This window comes from Salarias fasciatus, chromosome 5 (assembly GCF_902148845.1).
Source record: "Salarias fasciatus chromosome 5, fSalaFa1.1, whole genome shotgun sequence".
NCBI classification, from domain to species: domain Eukaryota; kingdom Metazoa; phylum Chordata; class Actinopteri; order Blenniiformes; family Blenniidae; genus Salarias; species Salarias fasciatus.
In genome coordinates this window covers 586,058-608,931 of record NC_043749.1, presented here as the reverse complement: position 1 = coordinate 608,931, position 22,874 = coordinate 586,058, and the positions used below count along the sequence as shown (strand labels likewise).

At 47.2% G+C, this 22,874-nt stretch overlaps 1 protein-coding gene across 4 annotated transcripts in view; it reads left to right on the top strand.

Moving 5' to 3' along the window:
* sox13 (SRY-box transcription factor 13) overlaps positions 1 to 22,874 on the top strand; it is a 45,810-nt gene that overhangs the window by 5,019 nt on the left and 17,917 nt on the right. For 2 of the 4 annotated variants that reach the window (XM_030091926.1, XM_030091923.1), the window contains exon 1: positions 6,637 to 6,944. The gene's annotated coding sequence lies outside the window, so the exon portion shown is untranslated. Of the gene's footprint in view, positions 1 to 2,825; positions 2,963 to 6,326; positions 6,355 to 6,636; positions 6,945 to 9,868; positions 9,929 to 22,874 lie in introns of those variants that run through there. The other 2 variants (XM_030091925.1, XM_030091924.1) reach the window with 2 other exon arrangements.

Below are 22,874 nucleotides of genomic sequence, written 5' to 3'. Positions count from 1 at the left end.
CCGCTGTCATGTAAATGAACAGCCAAAGCATTCTGAATATTTTCCCACTCTTTCCAGTGTCAAGTTTGTGAACTTTCAATCATTGAAGCTGCAGCTTCTCCGTCTGATGCTCAGAGGAGCTGCACACTGTTTTTGTTTGGCGTTTGCAGGTAATTTTCTAATTTGCAGTTTACAAAGACGTGATTGAGGCTAATTTGCGTCGGTGTGTGAGACTGTGCGTCTCTCGGCGGGACTGTCCAGGTTACCCAGCACTCGTATCGTACTCGATATCGGCGAGGAGCTGAAGGTTAGCGTGCACGGCGTGTGAAGGGTCCAGCGTGACGTGGCGCTCGCGCAGTGGCCTGTGCATAAAGGCGTCGAACAACGGGAAAAGTGTGGCTGAATGACAGTAATCACGGCGCGGCGGCGTCTCCGGCAGGATGGAGGTAGTCATCGCCGCTTTGTTCACGTCCGCTGTGGGAAACAAAAAGCTGACACGACCAACCGTCTCACTCTGCAGCCACTCCACATCTCATTGTGTTTCCAAATCCATTGACAAAAAAAACCCCTACACACACAATAGCAAATAAAAAAATACAATACAGCAACAACAAAGAAATCTTCTCTGAAAATGAGAGAAAAAACAAACCTCTCCTCGCCGCTGCGGTTCACACCTGTAATCATCAGCAGTGTCACAAAAACACCGAGCCGGAGTCAAATCAACCCTAAAGACCAACTCCTGGTTTCAAGAAAACACAAATATTTGTGCAGAGACATTTTTTTTTTCTCTTATAAATGATTTTTAATAACCAATAAAGAAATCCTGGTCGTTTTCAGAAAATAATTCAGAATAAATCAGAGTCCACAAAATCCACACTCATCAGCAATCGAGTCATAAAAAGATTCGGTTTTTCAAGACTTAAAAAACTAAAAACTAGAATATCTGATCTTTTATAATGGAACACTTTTTCTTTTTAAATTATTAAATGTTTCCAGACATGTCAAAACAAATAGAAAATACAGACACTTGCTAAAAGATAAGGCTTTACCCATACCAGTTAAAAGTTCCATAGATCTTTTCACTCTTTTTCTAGATCTTTTTCTCGCCACGGCTCACATCGTGAAAGTGTCCAACGTAAACGACGACTGAGTTTTTAAACCAGTCATCCCGGATGATCCGCAGCATCCGAGGCCTGTGTGCTCTCGCTGAGATGCTGGCGCGATCTGAAGGTTTGCCGCCAGCCTTCATGTCCGCCTCGCGGCGGCTGATTGACGGCTGTGACTGACAGCTGCTTCTCTGGCTCCTGAACTCGGCTCGTACCCACATTTACTTGGTTCTCTTCAAAGAATAAACTATTTTTTTTTTCCTTTGCCATTCAGACAAACTTGTATTCTGCCTTCAGTTAAAGGATACTTTCGGTTTATTCATACCGCTATAATTATTATTTCAGCCGTCACACTGAGAGCAAGCACAGAATTGAATGTCTCTCTGGGAAGATGCGAACTGAGCAGATGGATGTGAGTGTGTTTGTGTGTGTGTGTGTGTGTGTGTGTGTGTGTGTGTGTGTGTGTGTGTGTGTGTGTGTGTGTTTTATGGTGAGTTGCTCTGGTGGGAATCAGGTGGGAGATAGGTAATCCTTGACATATCAACATTCTCCAATGTTCAACCAAGTGTTTGCACCGGTTCCACCAACCATTTATAGGTGAATTAAAGACTGTAATCCACTGTGTGGATCAAGTCATTGTTCTGAAGTGATATTTGTGTAAGTTGAAAGGTCATGAAGCCACTGTGAGGAGCGCTGAAGGAACAGCGTTACATCAGTGAGAGCAGGTTGTAGAACCTTCTCTCAGTACTAAAGACTCACCTCGGTGAAGAGGACTGTGGGATCAAGAGAACTTCTGTCCACATTGTTCGGCCACCATCCATCCACTTTTTTCATTTTGTCAACTTCTTCTGAGGCTTCTGTTAAATAAATCATCTCCGTACGAGTCGAACCATGAGCCGCCATCTTGAAACATTGCGTCATCGTGACGGATGAGCATGAGCAGAATGACCGGAATAAAGCCGCTCTCGGAGGAGAATAAACCGGCCGGTCTACTTGGGTTTAAAGTCAACTCCAAATGAAGAATTCAGGTGTTTGTATGGTCGCTTTAGAGTGAAATGAACTTTTATTCAGATTTAAAGAGGAATTAAAAGCCCATATTTAGCTGGGAGTAGCTGAACCACAAAATACTTAGCTGGTACATCACATGACCGGATGGATGGATGGATGGATGGATGGATGGGTGGATAGATGGATGGATGGATGGATGAATGGGTGGATAGATGGATGGATGGATGGATGGGTGGATGATAGATGTATGTATGTATGGATGGATAGTTGTTTGATGGATGAATGGATGATAGATGGTTGGATGATGGATGGCTGGATGATGGACGGATGGCTGCAGTAATCCTCCACTCCTCCTCCAGGATCGTTTGCTAGCAGTCTTCCCTCTTCCTTCCAGTGAATCTTCAGTTTTCCTGTTTCCTCTGACTGAGCAGTGAGCAGCTGCTCGCCATGATGATGCCTCCGCCGTGCTTCACAGCAGGAAGCTGGTCTCACATCCTGCGTACTGTAAACACTTTTTAACAAATGCAAAACTTAAAGAGGACACGAGAAACTCCTGCACCAGAGACGGTCCGTTAAACTCCATTGGCTCATTCAGGTCACATGACTGACAGGTAACAGGAAGTCCAGGAAGTCCCCCTTTGTTTTTTGCTTGAGAGACTAATTGGATTATTAATAATTAAGAGCAGATCACATGTTCTTCGTTGTGTGAAACTGTGTGTTCTCTCTGTCCAGTCCAGGCTGACGAGCAGCAGAGTGACTTCCTCCAGACGGATTTCGCCGGCCGGGCGCCGTTTATCTGTAACGAGAGGTCGACTCGGCGCCTGAATTCCCAGACTGTCAGTCAAGCAGTCAAACGGAGACCACATCAAGTGTGTAACATGTACAGTGGCACACACACACACACACACGAGTGTCAGAGAAACACTGAGACGAGAGGCGAGGAGAACAAAAAGCTCATGGAGGAGTTTGAAAGCAGAAGAAAAGAGGGAGGAAAAGGGAAAGGGTAAAACCAGAAAAGGGGAGATGGAGAGAAAAAAAGAGAAGTGTAGAAAAGGGTTTTGTAATCTCAGTATAGTGGTGTTGTGCCGTCTCCATGGCGACAGGCACAAAGGCCCGTGGTTGGCCATTGATGGCTAATTGTATTCTTCACAGCTCTTTTGTTAATTGTTGTCTGCCCAGCTCCCACTTCCTGCTGGGCCGCGGCACAAAGCCACGAGCAGGAGGATTAGAAATGGCACATCAGCTCCCCAGCTCGCTCTCCCTCTCCCTCTCTCCCTCTCCCTCTCTCTATCGCTCCGTCCCCACAGAGCCGCGCCTCCTTTTATCTCCTCCTCGCCCGGCGCACTCCCATGACCTCGCCGTCTTTCTTTTCTTTCCCTCTTTCTCGATATGAGGTCTTCACTTCTCCGCCGAGCCGATTCACACAGAGAGGCAGGCCCACCGCACCCTCCAGACCCCCAGACCCCTCTAGACCCCTCCAGACCCCCAGACCCCTCTAGACCTCCAGACCCCTCTAGACCCCTCCAGACCCCTCCAGACCCCTCTAGACCTCCAGACCCTCAGACCTCCAGACCCCCAGACCCCTCTAGACCTCCAGACCCCTCTAGACCTCCAGACCCCCAGACCCCTCTAGACCCCTCCAGACCCCCAGACCCCTCTAGACCCCTCCAGACCCTCAGACCCCTCTAGACCTCCAGACCCTCAGACCTCCAGACCCCTCTAGACCTCCAGACCTCCAGACCTCCAGACCCCTCCAGACCTCCAGACCCCTCTAGACCTCCAGACCCCTCCAGACCCCTCTAGACCTCTCTAGACCTCCAGACCCCTCCAGACCTCCAGACCCCTCCAGACCCCTCTAGACCTCCAGACCCCTCCAGACCCCTCCAGACCTCTCCAGACCCCTCTAGACCTCCAGACCCCTCCAGACCTCTCCAGACCCCTCTAGACCTCCAGACCCCTCCAGACCTCCAGACCTCCAGACCCTTCCAGACCTCTCCAGACCTCTCCAGACCCCTCCAGACCCCTCAGGACCTCCAGACCTCCAGACCCCTCCAGACCCCCCCAGATCTCTTCAGACCCCTCCAGACCTCTTCAGACCCCTCCAGACCTCCAGACTGGAGGGGGGTCAGACTACACACAGACCATCTCTGAAGCAGAGTAAATAAAGCCTGAACCTGAACTACTTGTTGATATTCTGCTGGAAGACCTGGAAACACTGTTTCCATTGCAGCAAAGCACCATGGGATTCCTCCGGGGGTTCTGGCTCCCTGGTTCCTCGTTCCAGAGAAGGAAGTGAAGACTAGGGATCCGACAGCCGGTTGAGGAGAAACATTCCTCTCATTCACTTTAACCTGAAGTCAGTCTAGCTTAAACCAGGGATGTCAAACATAAGGCCCGTGGGCCAAAACCGGTCCGCTCTGATCTCGACTGGAGACCACCAAACCGATTCAGCACTGATTTTAAACGGATTCCTTCAGACTGTTGGAGCCAGCAGGACACTGAGACCCGAGCCGAGACAACAGAGACGCTGTCATGAGAGCTAGCCAGCTAGCATTAGCCTCAGAGCTGTCAGGGGGGGGGGGGTTCAGAAACACCCAGAATGCAACAGTTTTTGTGTAAATATCAACATTATTTTGAGGTATAATCTGGAACACAAAAAAGAAGAAGTTAGCAGCTTAAACCTGATCAATATGATTGGTACACCATGAAAAATCAGAAGAAAACAGAAGAAACCAAATAGTTTCATACAATTTATATAAAAACGAGTGAAAAGTGTTTCATATCAATGCAGTTCTATAACTGACCCTAAAAAAACCTCTTTCATCAAAATATCTATTTAGTTAAGAAAAAGAAGCCGAACCACGTTAGAATGTTTCTGCATCAATACAGCAGCCAGCTGACAGCAAATAAACAGACCAGCTGTGAAGAATTCAACTGATAATAAAAATGTAAAACAATAACAGAAAATATTTAATCAGACACTGACTGAATTATTTCCACATCTTTGAATCCTAAAAGTTTCTAATATAAATATGTTCCTTTAAATAAATAAATACATTTGTAATTTGTCAAATTAAGAACAGAAGTAAAAAACAATGACATGTTAATTTATTAAAACCGACCGCCACTGACTCTTTACGCCAGAAACACATGAAATTATCTTTAGAATACAAAGAAATGTGAAAACAGTTGCTTTTCCCATCTGAAGTCATTTATTTCGTCCAGAAAAACACAGATGCAACTCAAAACAGAATGTTCTATAAGTACAAAACACCTTTTAACAGTTTTCTTTAAAAATACAGAAAAACTTCAACGTGAACGTTTAATAAACATTTTCTTTTAGATTTCAAAAAAATGTAGAAAAAGTTTGTTTCTATTGTTTTACCTAAATAGTTTTTGTTTATGATGAGAATCATATGTTTACATTTTTTTAAAAAAGTTTTCTAAAAAGCTATTTCTATTATTAATTTAAGAAAATCTCTGGATTCGACAAACATGCAGAACAAGTTTATTTCAAATGTTTTACATTCATTCAGGAAAAACGAAAAACTGCACTGAATGAATGAATGAATGAATGAATGAATGAATGAATGACTTATTCCATAGAACATGCAAACACCAATAAATTCTCTTTACCTGGAGCAAGAGAAGGATTATTCAGTGGATTATTTAATCTGATTTTATAAATTCTGTCAATAACCTGAACCAGAGGTCTTTTTATTTTCTGCCACATGGAGTTCAGCTGGAGCTGAAACACGTTTAACCTTTAACCTGAGGCCAACAGAGCGTCTGAGGTTTCATATGTACCGCAGTAGATTTCAAACACGTGGAAAACTGTATCTGAAGTTACATTTATTTGAATTAGGAAGAATATTATATTTATTACATTCACAGCTTTTTTTGGGAACTGATTTTATCCTTCTTTTCCTGCAGTTTTCAGACAATTTCCACATTTTAGACTAGAATAGAACACAGTAATGTGTTTTTTTCTCCCTGCTTCAAGCCCCTGGCTTCAGGCCTCGGTGGTGAAATGTTCTGGAACCTGCTCAGGTGGTGGAAGAACATCGATTAAATCCATTAAAATCTTTGCTCAGATAGAATTTTCTGAAAGTTTCATGGAGCCAAGCAACACGTGTGGGTCCAGAGCCACAGGTTGAACCCCCCTGACCTTGTCAAACGCTAACATGTGTGTTTTGTGTGTTTTCTTCCACGTGCGGGACCTGGAACCGGAAGAGGACTGATGAGGACGGAGCATCAGTTTGTAAGTATGAGGCTGGAGGCGGACGATCCCTCTTTGTTTTGGTGTTTTGGTGTGTGTGTGTGTGTGTGTGTGTGTGTGTGTGTGTGTGTGTGTGTGTGTGTGTGTGTGTGTGTGTGTGTGTGTGTCTCCACCTGGAAATCCGTCTCTCTCCCTTTAAGTGGGAGGTGAGCAGCAGGACGCAGTGCGCGCTGGAAGCCCGGAGCGGCGCGCGCACGCACGCACACACACGTACACACACGCACGCACGGACGCACGCACACGCTCAGTCTCCGGGAGCGAGGGAGTGCGCTCCTCGTCTCCACAAACACTTTACGCGCCGCCTGCGTCGCTCCTCGCGCGCCGCCCGCTCACGATCCACACCTCCAGCGGCGGGATCCGGACCGGGTCTCCTCCCCAGCGCTCCAGAGGACCGGGACCGGGATCAGGGATCAGGGATCAGGGATCGGGGATCGGAAGCGCACGCGCGCGCACACACGCACGCCGATCAGCCTCCCCTGTCCCGCAGCAGCGCACTTTGCATGCGGTGAGCAATTAAAAGCGGGAGAGGAGGAAGAGGAGGAGGAGGAGGAGGAAGGAACTTTCTATCTCTGGTGAGTGGACACACATACTCACACACACTCACTCACACACACTCACTCACACACACTCTGTTTGGCATGTTTCTCTCCGGATCGCGCGCCTCACCGTTCACATCCAGCTGATGTGTGAACTTGTGCAAACTTTTACGCAGCCGACACCTCTCCTCCGTCTGCTCTGGCGGTGTGTGTGAGTGTGTGTGTGTGTGTGTCGGATGAGGGCTGATGGTGTCAGTCCTGTTAGCACAGATCAGCAGCCTCTCCCGGAATAGGAGCAGGTGTGACAGTTCGGAGGAGCTCCTGCTCCAGCTGGACTCCAGGGTCTGGTGGGTGGAGGCGGGAGGCGCAGGGGACAGGCGGAGAGGTGGAGGTCTGCTGCCTCCACCTGGATGACCTTCCTCCTCCTCCTCCTCCTCCTCCTCCTCCTCCTCCTCCTCCTCACTGTCCTGCTGTTTGTTTTCTCTTGGATTGGACAGAAAAAGACAGAAAGTTTGATGTTTTTTATGGAAACTACAGAGTTTTCATGTCGGTACTGTTTGTTTTTGTAATGAAGCCACACACACACACACACACACACACACACACACACACACACACACACACACACACACACACACTCACACTGCAGAGAGCAATGCACTGGAGACATTAACAATGGAGAACACAGAGAACAATACACTGTAAACTAACAATGGAGAGCAGACATTCATCTGGACAGATGACAGTTCGACTGTCACAGTAAAACCAGCAAGTCCATTAGAACCAGGACCAGGCCCAGGACCAGGACCAGGACCAGGACCAGGAGTCATGACACTCTACTGAGCATTTCTCAGAAGGACTAGTTGCTGTTGCAGGAAAACTTGCGTTTTCCCCGTTTCCACGGAGACAAAGTCTGAGTGTTTTCGAAAAGTTGCGTTCATGAGCAGAACGGCTGTTTCCTGGCCCGTCGACTCAGAGGCGGAGCTCGAGTGTTTCTGGAAAAAGCTGCGTTTTTGGCCGTTTGCTGTTTGTCAACAAGTTGCTCTCGGGATGCAGTTTCCCTGCAGCGGCTCGGCGCCGCGTTGTGGTGTGAACGGCCCGGACTGGGACCCGAGCAGAGGGAAGACGGAGCGTCGCACCGTGAGGCGCTGAGGCCGATCGGGAGGAGTGGCTTGGCGTTTCACCCCCCCCCCCGCCCCTCCCCCCTCCGCTCTGTTTGGGAGCTTTGTCTGCACAGGTGAGCGGGTTCATGTCAGGGGGAAAGGTGACCCGGCGCTCTCTCTTTCCCATCGCCATGGCGGCGGCAGCCTCTCGGTCAGGTGTCCCGTCAGCAGCGGCGGCGGGTTCAAATCCCGGTTAGCCAGCAGCTCAGACGAGGCCGAGCCAACTCCGTCAGACGACACGACCACAAACTCAGCCGTGATTTCAGGGGTTTGAGGGGTGATGAACTCCAGCGGCGTCTCGGCGGCGGCGGCGGCGTTGGTGAAGGAAGCGTGGAGTTGGTCGGCTCGTTTCGGCCTCGAATCGCTGGAGAAGTGGCGCCGTTGAGTTTCTGGTGACTCGCTGACATGAGATCAAACCGCTGCTTGTTGTTTGAGTGATTCACGGCTGAGAAAAAGAAAATAATGGCGGATTAGTGAGGAATCGGTGGGATTTGAAGGCGTGTCGCCGCTGCGGAGCGCCGGCCGAGCTGCAGAGATCCCCGCTGGGCTCCCCCTCGTCACACACTCCGTTCCAGTCTTCCGGAGGTTCTGACCCAAACTTTCTATTCCAGACCCTTCATCCTGGAGCTGTGCTATTTTTAGAAAGCGCCTGACCTTTTCTGCCCACCGGGGGGCAGCGATGCTCACCTGGCACCTGCTCACTCCTGGTTTCGGGGGTGTTTGGATCAGGGGCTGCAAAATAAGTTTTAGTTCAGAATGTAAAGCGTCTCAGCCTGCCTGCAGGCGTCATGCTCGCAGCAGGTTCTGAGCGGCGCTGTGGTTTCAATAACCTGCTGGTGCACGCGCGTGTGTGTGTGTGTGTGTGTGTGTGTGTGTTTCCTACACACTGGACGTCTCCATACGGGCACCAGAGCAGACAAAGGTGTTTTTCCTGCCTCCCCTCCTGACCCCCTGTATCCTCTGGACATTGTTCTCTGAGTCCTATTGAAGCCGGAGTCCACAGAGAAGCGCCACAATGGAGGATAATGGTGTGTGTGCGTGCGTGTAACTGTGTGTGAGTGTGTGTGTGTGTGTGTCCTTTAGCGCAGTGTGAGGCCAAGCCAATCACACAGAACAATGTGGGGTTCGGGGAAGCCGTGTGATCTCTTTAAAGAAAGCCCTCCGGCTGCATTGTCTCCCTGGAGGAGGAGCGCGAGCGCTGAAGGCGGCGGCGGCGGCGGCGGCGGCGGCCTTCAGCCGCTCGTCGCCACCGTGTGTGAGCTCCTGGTTCTGTGGGTAGTGTCTCCAGTGTGATCGCAGTCTGCTTCATTAAGTAGTAAACAGAAGACGCCAGTCTGTCCTGACAGCTTCACTCCGACTGTCACAAAACAAGAATGTAGAAAATGTCACCTTCAGCTGCGGCGCACATTTTTTCCCTCCTGTGACAGTTTCGAGACGGAACGATGAAGAAACCTTCTCACCCTTCCAGAAATATCTCTGCAGGCTCCATTTAGAGCTGCAGACGTTCATTTGCTCCTCTCTAGATCCCAGTTTTCTGATGTTGCTGAGTGTTTACACGGAAACGAGGCAGAGCCGGGTCTCGCGCCTCCGACCAGGCTCCGCTCCGGCCGAACTTTCAGAACCTCTCTCCACCTGTTGCTTCACTAGATGGAGGAAGAGAGAGAGAGAAAAAAACTGCACTGACTTCAGAGGAAACACACACACACACACACACACACACACACACTCTCATGCTGGGCGGGTGATAAAGTAGAAGTGTTGTACCGGTGATGGGCCACTTTCAAAGCAGAGCAAGGACTCACACACACACACTCTTCACACACACACTCGCAGGAGGCTGTAAACATCTCCGTCAAGGTAAGATTCCTGCAAACACTTCTTCAACAAACCCTGCAGGCGAGGCCGAACCTCTCCACCGCTCCTCACCGCTTTTAAAGGAGCTTCTGGAAGATTAACGCTGCTTTCAGAGTCGCTTTCCCCCCCCGGGGGCATCTCCTTCCCCCACCCTACCCCACCCTACCCCACCCTACCCCACCTTACCCCACCTTACCCCACCTTACCCCTGTAACGCGTCTCTAACCTCTCCTGAGCTGAACCCAGGTGACAGAATTTACCGTCCTTTACTTTCTCCCATGCTCTCCTAAAAGTCTGAACTCCAGCCGGTCACAGCCGAGCCGTCACAACCCCGGCCGAAGAGAGCGGGTTTGATTCCCCGCCGGTCGTAAAGCAGGAGATGATGGTCCGGCCGGAGCGGACCGCTTTGAAACGCTTCAAACAGGTTTCAACGTGAATCCTGAGCAGCAGAGATTCTCTGACATGAACTGTAATTTCAAACGTTCAGAATCAGAAAGTTCTGCAAACTTCCAATTAATATAAAGTTCTGCTTAAATCTGATCATCTGCTCAAAGAAATCTCTTTAAAAATTAACAGTGTTCTTTCTCTTGGTCCCAATATTTACTAATTATGCCCACTGTTTATTTGTTTTTTTTTGTGTTGTTTTTTTCTTTTTACATTTAAAATGTGAAATCCCGTCCCGTTGACGCCGCGGCGTGCGGAAACCTCACGTCTTCGTGTTCGGCCTCTGCTGCTCCATCTGAAGGGGAAACGGGCCTAAAGCGCCGCTGTGCGTCCTGCCTGCAGTAGAAATGCTTCTTCTAACTGTGTGAAACCAGCAGGATCAGATTAAACCCGGCTCTGCACTGTCTGAATTTATTCAGCATTTTTCCCTCAAATTTCCTTAAAATCAAACCTGAAAACGCTCATAGCAGTGAGAAGGTTTGAAACCATTTTAACAGTTTTAATGGCTTTTTTTAACCTTCTTAAATAGATCCTAATATTGATCTGATTTTCACATGTTTTCAAACGAAGCTGTGACCCGGTGGACGGCCTGTCTCTCACATTTGCATTGTCGCCGTTATGTCGGCTTCACGGAGGCGTTGTTGTTCGTCCCGTTTGTTTATTTCTGCGGTCTGAAGACACAAATAAGCGGCGCTGCCGTTTCCTCCTTCATTTACATGACTTTCGCTATTTTTTTTCTTTTATTTAAAACACAAAACCTCCGCTCACCTGTTTCTCCTGCGCGTCATTTGCAAGTGATGAGGGAGCGTTTTGTTTGCAGCTGCCGCTACGGCGCCTTTCGCGTGTGGCTCCGGTGTCGGCGTGAAGCTCCAGACGCCGCTATCCAGCAGTTTAGAGGCTTTTCTTTGTTGTGGTGCGGAGCGCATGTGAAGAAAATGTCTGCATCTTCACAGAAATCAAACAAGTGCCACTGGAAATGGCTCTAATTTCAACATAAAGTCATAGAAGTGATTACAGATGTGTTCACAAACCTGTGGCCTGGAGTTGGTCCACGGGCCTTATGTTTGACCCTCCTTATGTTAATAGTTTTTCGTGTGACTCCAGTGAAGGAACGTCTTTATCAGCAGCTGTTGGTTAAACACTCCACTGTCTTTAAAACTTCATTTAGCCCCCGATAGCCGACGCTGAGTCTCGGAATGATGATTTCCGACTTGTTTAAAACTCTCAAGCAGATGATGCTAACATATCCTGTTGGATTAGCAGACCCTGAATGCAACATCCTGGAAATTCTCACAGTTTTTCTGAATAACTGCGATGAATCGGACTTTTTCCCTCACGGTGGAAATGTGGTCATTTTGACGAATGAACCGGGCAGAGAGAGATCTTTAACTGTGGTTCAGTTAGACATGGATCTATTGTGAGACATGGATCCATTCGACGCTGAATCAGTCGTTCAGAACATCTGATTCGATGGCTGCGATGTGTCTGAAACGTCGAGAGGGTTTGATACTGAAGATCTTTACTGTCAGGAGCAGGGCTCAACGGATTGTCTTTCTTCACTGAAAGCAGATTTTAAATGGTGATCTGAAGCATTTTCACCATGCAGGATGCACACACACACACACACACACACGCGCGCACACACACACTGTCAGTCTAACAAGGACAGAGCTGTACAGTATATCACACACGCGTCACCGCTGCAGCATCGACACGTGCAAAACAAAGATCACAACAGTCTGACTGCACGGTGCGTTCAGGGTCTGCTAATTCAACAGGAGAGCTGATTCCACAGGACAGAAACGTGGGATTAATTCATAAAAAACAAGTAAAAAATTATGTGATTGCAAAAAAAAAAAATTAAAAAAAAAATTGGAAAGGTTTTTCAAAAGATAAATCTAAGGACTAATACCTTTTTGTTTTATACCTCGTCTTGTTTCATCCAACTAATCTGATGGAGTGAAATGCGAAAGTGACTTTTCCCCTTAATATAAGTCTGAAATACAGATTTATCAGTTAATGTCTCCTTTTAATTTTTGCTTTGTGTTAAGATCTTATTTGTTTCTCTGTGTTTCCAGAAGGTTTGTCAAATCAGTTTATTTAGAAAGTTTGGAGAATTTACTCATTCCAACAGTTAAACTGAGGCTGATGAGAAACGATGGAAACGTTTGGGGAGAGTTTGCACTCATCTCTGTTGAGATTAATTGAGATTAATTAACTGCAACCCCTGCAAATGGATTTGATATTTTTTTTAATCAAGTCCCGCAAATAAAATGTATCTTGACTCCCTCATTTAGGAAAAGCTTCGGGTGGGGCAGGTGAACGCGCCTCCATCTCTTCACTTTTCGTCTCTGAGACATACTCGGAGGATTCTCTCCTCGCTCCGCCACGCTGTAGTGTTGCTCCCGTCGTGCAGGTGCATTGTGGGTCGGGGCCCGGGCGGCTCGCTCATTACGGGGTTGAAGCCGGCGCCTTCTTCGGACATGATCTCCGGCTTATTGGAGCTGGTTAAGACCTTTTGGCACCGGGCTGCGGCGGTGGAGCACACGCACACACACACACTCACACACACACACTCAAGCACTCACACACACACAGGGTAAGGACCTCCTGCGGGCCCGCGGTGCCGAGGCGAACGGGCCCCGGGCAGAATCACCTGTTGTGCTCCTCCTGCTCAAAGCCGTTTCCATGGTAACGCCTCAGAGCGCTGGCCCCTTGGTCTATAAGACCCTCAGCAAATATAGACCCCCCACTCCGCCCATCCAGCACCACCACCATTACACACACACACACACACACACACACACACACACACACACACGTGTTATGCACATGTGGGTGCTCTTGTGGAGCAGCAGCAGTAAATGGAGTGAGGATATAAAGTGTGCCGCTGGAGCAGGAGAGCACATTGTGAGACCGGGGGCCTCCTTTGTCTGGCCGGCCTGAAGGAGCCGGGGGGGGGGGGGCTTTGTGAAGGAGAGAGAGGGGGGAAAAAGTGGCCTTCATACACATCCTTTCTTCCCTTTCTCTTGTTCTATCTCTTTATTGGGTGTGTGTTTTGTGTGTCCCCCCCCCCCCCTCCACCCCCCTCCTTCACTCTGATAAATGCCACAGTAGCCTTTCGCTCGGTCCGCCACAATGGACGACCTGTTTCGGAGAGCGCCTGAGTGAGGGTGGGAGGGGGAGGCGGCGAGGCGGGGGGGGGGGGGGGGGGCATGAAAGGGAAAAATGGCTGCCTTTTAACCTGTGCTTGTGAAAAGCGGAAGAATAAAAAGGGGGCTGTGACTAAAGCCGCGGTCCTGTTCTCCTTTCTCTCCACTCGCCGTCTTTGTGAAGGACGCAGTTGTGTCATCAGCCTATTTATACGTCTTATTTAGAAAGCTTTGGAGGAAGAGAGCGGTGGTGGCGGGGGGGGAGCGGGGTGGTGGTGGGGGGGGGGGGGGTTAGCAGCTTGAGCAGAAGACACGCCATGTTTCCCTCACGTGAAGGCTGATGGCGGCGGAGAGCCGTCATGTTTAGAGCGTTTCTTGTTCAGACAGCGAAGTTTTGGAAGGTGGGCGTGTCTTTGGCGAGCCACTAGGTGGCGTCTGGAGGCTTTTCTTCAACTGTAACGCCGAGGCCTGCGACTCGTCTGTCCACCGATGTCAACCCGCCTGAATTGAATCCATAGTTTAAGCAGTGTTGAAAGGACGTGCAGAGAAAAGTTAGTGTCTGGTCACATCTTGTTCCCGTTTCCACGACGACGGTGATCGGAACCCCGTGAGAACTGGAGAACGTTTGGAGAACCTTCCTGAGATTTCTGTTGTTACCGAAATGGCGTCGGTTGGAAACAAAAAGCTTTCTTTAGCTGTTGTTGTTGGAGGAAAAAAAAACTAAGTGTCAAAGGTTTTTCTCCTTCATGTTGTTTGAGTAGAAAAACGCTATATCCAACACACACACACACACACACACACGCACGCACGCACGCACGCACGCACGCACGCACGCACGCACGCACGCACGCACGCGCGCGCGCGCGCGCGCGCGCGCGCGGCCAGGCTTTGAAGGGGCACAGCGGCGAGCGTCTGAAGAGGCTGGAGCTTCACACTGAGCTCTTACCTTCGCTCTCAGACCTGTTGATTCTCTTTAACACTCGCTCTTGTTTTTGTTGCATCATATTTCTGAGCTCTAAAACCTTCGCTCACGTCAGGAAATAAAAAAAAAAAAAAGCACAGATGGCAATCGAAATAGCAGCATTTCAAATCGGTTATCGGGATGTTTGGGCTTCGCACGCAGGGCTCCACGTGACCCAGAGGCTCCTCGGCGCTCCGTCCTTAAAGCGCCGAAGAGTCCGAGTCACACGCCAAGCGATGGGATTCCTGTTGTCCAGAGCCTCCTCCCCGCAGGAGGATCTTCTGGAGAACGTTAACCGTTTACGCTCTTCATGAATGGAGAGCTGCGTCCAGTTTTTCACGTCCCGTCAGCATCCGTTGGTATTTTAACGGCAGTTTGTGTTGTGATCTCTCTACTGGTGTGGCCCCGACTGATGGAATGAGTCTGCACGAGCCCCCTGCACGTGTGTGTGTGTGTGTGTGTGTGTGTGTGTGTGTGCGCGTGTGTGTGAACCGTTTCTTCTGCTCTGTAGAAACTCAACCACACTGCAAACAGACAAAGCATAGAAACCACAGCCTTCCACTGTCAGTCAGAGCTCAGCGCTCAGGGGTAGACTCAGGCCGGTTTGGGTGGAACCGGAGTGGCTCGGACCCCTCCGGCCCCCCCGAGCCCCCCCCAGCCTGCTGGTTTCATCCTGAGGCTGCGCCGGCCGGGCCGCCGGACGCTGCCCCGGCCGCAGGCCCTGCAGACGTCTGAGGGGATCCGAGCCCGGAGGTCGCCCCCCCCGCCCCCCGATCCCCTGACTGCAGACTGGAGCTGTGGTGGTTTCTCGCTGGAGGAAGTCGGCGTGTCGCTGTGGTCTGAAGACGCTCGTTTTCAGCGCCGGCTCGGCGGAGCCTCAGCAGACAGAGCAGTGGAGAAGGAGAGGGGCTGATCGCACCGAACGCTGCCGGGTTCAGGATGAGGAGCAGCCCGGAGACGCCTCGGGTAGGTGCCGCTCGGTCCGGGACGGCCGAGGAGCTTCTGCTGAGGGACCCATAAACCAGGGTACAGGATCACCGGAAGGCTTGTCTTATAATCTGAGGGAATTCAAACTCTCGCACTTCAGCTAACCGCATCGTTTACAGCATTTCTTCCGTCGTTTTCTTGCTCTGACAGGAACGTGGAAAACGCCGTCGCTTCTTGACCTCAGACTGTGACTCGTTCAGACTCATCCGGAAGGTCAAAGCCTTTTCTTCCACTTTTACCTCCATCCAGCCACAAGTTCTAGAGAACACCTTTTCACTATTTAGCATGTTGGGCGTCTCGGAAGGAGAGGGTTGCAGGTTGGATTCCCCACCTGCCCCCCTGTCCACATTGCTCTTGAGCAGAACACTGAAGCTCGAGCTGCGCCCAGTGGACGGGCGGAGCGCTTGTTCACCGGTTTGAATCCCACACCTGAAGGGTCTCTGAGCGTGACCCTTGACCCCCCATCAGCTGCACATCCACATCTTAGAAACAGGATCAGTCCATGTGGAAAAAAACAATCACAGTTAGTTAATCTCTGGATGGATGTTTTCTTTTCTGCATATATTTCATCTAAATCAGCCCTGGCCGATGACGAAGGTCACGTTGACCTTGAAAAGGATGTTAGAGTATCATTCAAAATGGAAACCTGCAATGTTTTCTTACCAATGCTCGATTTTCCAACCAATAAAATTTAGAAAACTGCGAATTCTCTGAGAATGAAGAAAAACACCTTTAAAAAATATCTGGACAAAATTTTAGGTTGTTCATAAAGTGTCACTGGTACAAATGTAGCTAATGTCACTTTTTTTTCTCATTATTATTTCAGCTGTTTTAGCTTATTTTTTTTCGCAGTTGCAGCTGTTCTTGCTGTTTAACTTTATTTAGGTTTTTTCAGCCTGTAAATTAACAAAGTGAAAATCAGTGTCAGATGCAAATAAAATAAAAAGTTATCAAAATGCTAATTGATCTGAAAGTTTCATGGAGTCGGTGCAGAGGAGCTGAGGAGCCACATCTGGCTGCTTACTGCCGATTGAGTCGTGTTATTAACTCATGGTCAGTTTGAATGTATGATAAGAACCTGGCTCATTATGATAATTTGTGGTTTTGGTGACTTTTCTCATACAGTTCGACCCTTTGAAGGGTATTTTAGTCTATGAGGCAGTATATATGGCAGTAAAGTTCAGCACAAGCACATTTTGAGAATTCCGTTTAACCTGCCGAAACTAGTGAAATGCATGACGTGGCGTTTTCTTTAAAAAGCTATTGGCTCATAGGACAGCGGTGGATTTTCTGGCTCCTGACATTCAGAAGCGTATTTTCTACATGTGTTCGGTCCATCAGTGAGTTCTCTCACGTGTGAACATTCGACAGTAGCAGGATGTGTCTTTAAAGACACGTTTGAAAATGAACCCTTTTGAATAGTTATCCCAGCTCCCACTAGAGGAAAAACACATTTTCATCGAAACTCTGACTCTGCCGTTCAATTTTACTGACAGAACTTCAGGGAGACAAACATTGCTCCAATTATTTATTTATTAATTTATTTTTGTCCTTTAGGTGGGAAATGACTTTATTTGAGGGCAAAAACAATTGAAAATAATGAGAAAAGAAAAAAATTTAAGTAAATGGCAAAAAAAAAAAAAAAAACCCTTTAAAAATTGCGAATAAAATTAAAACAAACCGGACACACAAATAGTAAATAGTTCCAACAGCTAAAATTGTCAAAAATGCCTGGGGAAAAAATAAAAAAATCTGTTAAAAAAATTCACTGCAGAAGCTAGAAATGAAGTATTTCTAAATTAATTTAAAGTTTTCTTTTTATCATTTTAGATAATAAACACCCTTTGAAGCTCCAGAAAATGTATTGAGTGGAAAATCGTGAAAATATTTTTGTTTACAGACCACTGCTCTAAAATATTGGAATATTATTTTTTGTGATGCACTGTAAAAAATGTCAGAACCTTAGTATGAGCTCATATTTCACTACAATCAATTTAATACAGAACCAAAAAAAACAACAAAAAAAAAACTTTATTTTTAACTTTACCTATTTGAGCTGTGAAAACAAGATAACTCAGAATATCAATCATCTCAAAATAAAAATCAATGAATTTCAATAGAAACAATAAACTCCCAGAGTGGAGACTGATTAGTTTAATGAGAGAATTTCAAAATTCAGTATCTAAGAGGGAAAATTAAATTTATATGGGTAAGAATGCAGCTGATGTCTCGGGTGATCTTGTTGATCAGCCTGATTTGGACTAGTTTTATAAATAATCTAGGAAATAACAGCTGAAACCTTTTTAACTGAAAGTCACAAATCAGTTTCACTTTACACGACTGACTGAAACAGGTTTTTATTTTCAGTGTCAGGTCAGCCATTAGTTGGTGCTGTGTGCGTGTGACAACCGCGGGAACATCAGTGATATAAAAGTGACGCTCCCTTCATCACCTTCTCCCTGTACGCAGATGATGGTCTAGTAAACGTTAGTCTACATTCAGTGAGCTGCACAGATGATCTCAAGTCAGAAAAACTAGCAGTGTCTACTTTGTTTTGCTGAAAAGTTGTTACATGCTTTTAAAAAAACATTGGATAAAAAGTGTTTTCTTAACGTAAACGAAGAGACGAAACCAGGCGAGCTTTACTGAATTGACTGAAACCGGTTTGTTTCCAGGAGTCCGGCAGCGTGTGGAACAGTGTCGTACCTTCACTTTGTGCACCAGGGTATTGCTTGAATCTGTGTGTGTGTGTGTTCAGAGTGGGTGGAGCCCCCCCCCCCCCCTCCAGGGTGGGACTGGGGAGGGATCCTCCAAAGTCCGACAGGAAGACGGGAGTAAAAATGTCGTCTTTGTGATGTCTCTATCAGTCCATCGCTGTGCTGGAGTTCCCAACACTGCTCTTTGTGTGATGAACTGACCGCAGAACAACAGCACCTTATCAGGGCCGGGAACTCTCACACACACACACGGAAAGAAAGGGGGTAAAAACTGCATGTGTATTCTTGATGAGCTTATTCTCCGGACTGTGCACGGCGGTTCAGTCCCCTTGACATCAAAAGGCCACGAGAACAGAGGAAGAGAGGAAGGAAAGGAGAAGAGAGCGAGGCTTTTGTGTCTCCGGTCCTGAGAGCTCATTCTCTAATGAGGCCCAGTCAGGACTGCAAGGGAGCTTTGTTCAAGAGCTCCGTGTGTGTGTGTGTTTGTGTGTGTGAGTGTGTATCTCACCATCCTCTCCAATATTGAGAAGAAAAGCAGTGACAACAAATATATTTATATATATACATATATATATATATATAAAAAGTGCGAGACCAAAAAAACCCACACTGGCACTTCTCAGACCTCATCTGTTAGTGTGATCTTAAGTGTTTGCTGCAAGTGTTCAGTGGAAAGATCCTTGAGATGTATTTAGAAAGAAAAGAAGAAGAAGCTGCTTTTGAACTTTTCTTCAAGTCGGTGAGTTAGAATAAAAGTAGAAGCAGACAGACGCTGCAGGATGAAACTCGGTGAACAAACCTTTGGTGTAAATCAGGATCAGGGGAGAGAAAAATGTTTTAGTTCAGGGGCCATATTCAGCCCCATCTCATCTCCAGTGGGCTGGACCAGCAAAATATCACCATCATAACCTCGAAAATCTAACTTTAAAATGGAGCAAAATGTCAACATCCATAATTATACAGAAGCTCCAGAAAATGAGTGCAATGTCAACTTTAAGACAATTCTAATGGAAGCATCTAGTGCAAAGTGTAAAGTGAAATAAAGCAGTAGCATTTTGAATGGTTCAGTTATTAAACGGCATGTTTTTGAGGATAATGCTAGTAAGCTGACATGCATGGCAGCGTCACTGATATCTCAACTCAGCTCTGTGTTGTGTCAGCTATGCTTAAGAAATTTGTTAAGAAAAATCAATGTTTGGTCTGAAATATTTTCAATTTTTGCTGTATTTCTAACATTAAAATGCAGGTTTATTGCATTGCCCTCCTTGTTAATTTGCTTTGAATTAATTTTTTCGTTCATTGCGCCATCTGGGCGCACTGGAACCTTCAAGGTTGTTGGGGGTAACACAGCGTTGAGGCTGGTTTGAGGCAGTTCAAGCCAACGTATAGCTTCCATGGAGCATTTGGATATGGAGGACTTGTAGGAGTGAAGGAGGAGTATTAGGGGAATTATTGGAGTGACGTTTGCATGCTCTGTCATGAATTATGAGGAAATTATGAAGAAAACAAGGGCTTGGGCAGTTTAGAGGAAAACAACCTTGGAAGACAATGCAGTCATTATTATCCACACCTCTGCAAAAACTGGACATCTTATCAGAAGATTTCCCAGGCCTGGATCTCAAAACAATGAGTCTTGTGAGTTATTAAAAAAAAAAGTACCATGAAGCTAACTGTTAGAACAAAAGGAACATTCAGTCATATGGTTTAACTGTTAGCAGAAAGAACAGAAACATTATATTATTTCATTTTACCAGAGCACCCTCTCACCTGTCTGACGTCGGATCTTCTGAGTCACCTGCTCGTCATGCAAACGAACGGCGGGTTTTTTGAAGGGGCTCGTTGTGAGAGCAGAGGAGGAGGGAGGAGTGGTTTATTTACGCGGTGGGTCGTCGGCAGGGACGGGAGCTCGAGCACTGCGCCCTGAGTCGGGTTGTGCGGAAAGCATCAGGATTTCTTTCTTATTATATTTATCATACCATCATCTGCATACGTGAGCGCACGGCGATCACCGAAGACACGAAAAATAAAGCTTTTCTAACCTGTGCAGGGAAGTTTGACTCCTGCTTTAAAGTTTTCATATATTCTATTTTTGAAATTTTAGCTTTGAAAATCTCCTCTTGAGATCTGAAGAATTCTGACGGCATTTAATGTCAGTGAAACACAACAGACACAAGTGAAATGGTAACACAGCATCCACTGACTAAACTGTGATTTCCCCTTCAAACGGTGAATGCCACCGTTTGACCAGTCAGAAGTGCCGCTGACAGCAGGTCGTATTTCACTTCGTGATTTCAACTTCACATCAAACCTGCTGCCTAATCTAACATTATGCAGCCTTAATTCAAATATAATCCAAAGGTCCTGAACAAAAAGAAACCCCTCAAACAATAATGATACTATGATAATGCTGCTCTACAGCAAACTGTTGTAAATGTGATTATTCATTGTGAGCAGTGGCGGACCGTGCATTTCACACTAAGGCCTTCAGAACAGATTCGCCTGAACCAATCCACCTCTCAATAACTATTTTATGTCTATAAAAAAATATCTTATTAAACAGACATGCATATAAAGAGTTGCTGCACAGCAGATAGATACCTGTGCAGCCAGAATAAATGCCTTTGCTGAAGAGCACAAGTCTCCTACTACATCTGTGCACATACAATGAGCATCAACTTAATAAAACAGCAATATTATTTAGGAAAAGAGGAACATTTTACTCACCAAAATCCCGATTATTTGTAAACAAAATCCATCCTCCTTTCCTTCCTCAAAAAGAGTTCATTTACTCTGTCACATAGATTATCCGTGAGTTTCAGTTCAATCAGCTGATCCTTCTCCATTGCCATCAAAGCCAGGGCTGAAAGTCCAGCTGCCCTTTGGTATTTCTAGCGTAAGTTTTAATTCTCTTCAGGTCTTCTTCTGCTTCTGCTTCTTCTTCTTTGGAATAATTGCGGTAGGTGACCAACAACTTAGGTGCATACCGCCACCTGCTGTATCTCTTGGTGAATGTAAATCAGAAGGCCTGGATCTGCTGTTAGTGTAGCTAGCTAGAAGGCGCTGAGTCGCCAACTCAAAATCTGATTGGTTGAAGCAACTGTCTGCTTGACGCTTCACTTTACTTTACTGGGCTATCAGAACGGATAGCGAAGGCCTCGGGCAGATTTCTTTTACCCTAGCAACAGATGATGCCTGAAAACTGATTGGTTAAATGATTTAATATGAAAAAAAACATGTCTGGAAGCAGCGCAACCACGGGAAAACTATGAAAGGAACTGGAACATACCGTTTGGAATCATTTAATAAGTATTCATGGACAAAATATAATTTACATCAGTCTGTAATTCAGATACCTTTTAGGCCAGCAGAGAAGGCTTTGCAGGCCCTGACGGCCCACCACTGATTGTGAGCCGTATTGCGATCAAGATAAAATATTGTCTGTCAGCACTAAACAACTCGGTTGCTGTTCAGTTTTCCAGTTTTCCAACAGAATTTACAACAAATGAATAGAAATTAGCCACGGTAATTTGTGACTGTTTGGTCTTGGGTACAGTTTTGCTCTCATGAAGTGTTGAAGGTCTTTTATTCTGAAAGGTTTCTTTCCATCTGGTGGAACTTTAATCTCTGGTTTGGTTTCAGAGGAAGGTAAATCAGATGAGTCACAGGTGGATTTCTATCTTCTTGAGTTTTTGAGATGTTTTCACTCACATTTACACATCTTCAACTGGAAACATAAAGCTTTCATTTGGCTTTTCTCTGTTGTGGTGACGGCGTGCGGAGACACTGAGAACTCCTTCGAAGCGCTTCATCTCTGTGTGAAAGCTGCGAGTTGATCAACACTATAGGATTGAGTCTCTGTTGAAAAAATGTTGATAAAGTGAAAAAAGAGAACAGTGCAGTTTCCATTCACCACAGTATCATCTGCATACGTGGTGATTTTGTTTCTCATGAGCGTCAGTTTCTGAGCAGATCGACGCCACAGACGATTTAAAGGAGCTGGAAAGTTTCCAGCGAGCTGCTCCCATCGCGGCTCGCTGGATTAAAGTGTCGCAGCGCCAACTAGTGGCCGGACATGTGAACCGCAGTGTTTGTGGTTCAGTTTTGTGTGGATGCTCGTGGCGTGAAGCTGGGTCCCGTGACGAGCCGCCAGCCCGGCCCTGCGGACGCGGCGGCCGTACACCGGATCGTTTTATCATCCCCGAGCAAACATGGCCGACTGCGAGCCGTTCCCCCAAACGTTTGTTTACACATCGATTCACACTTGTCTTAACACGACCGCACAGCAGGTTGGAAACTTGCTGCGAGAGCCCCGCCGCCAGACGCCGCCGCCGCCGCCGCCGCCACTCGGAACAATGCGAGAGTGAAAATTCCCCGGCGGAGTGCGAAACATGCAAGGATGTGTGTGAGCGATGCTGTTTTGATAGATGGCGGCGCTGCGGCCGGCCGCCGGAGCCTCGTCTGTGGGCTCTGCGTCTTTTTAGTTGCGTTCCTGCGGGGAACCTTCTGCCATTACAGCTGTCAGTCTCAGGGCCGACAGTGAGAACGTCTTTATTTGTTTACCACGGAGCAGCGATCCTCTTTAGATGTCTAACACTCTCCACGGCTGCGCCGGGCGCCTGGCAGCCTCTCTGTCTGTCTATTGTGCTCTCGCTGCTACTCCGCCTCGGGCGCGAGTTGGAAAGCGACAA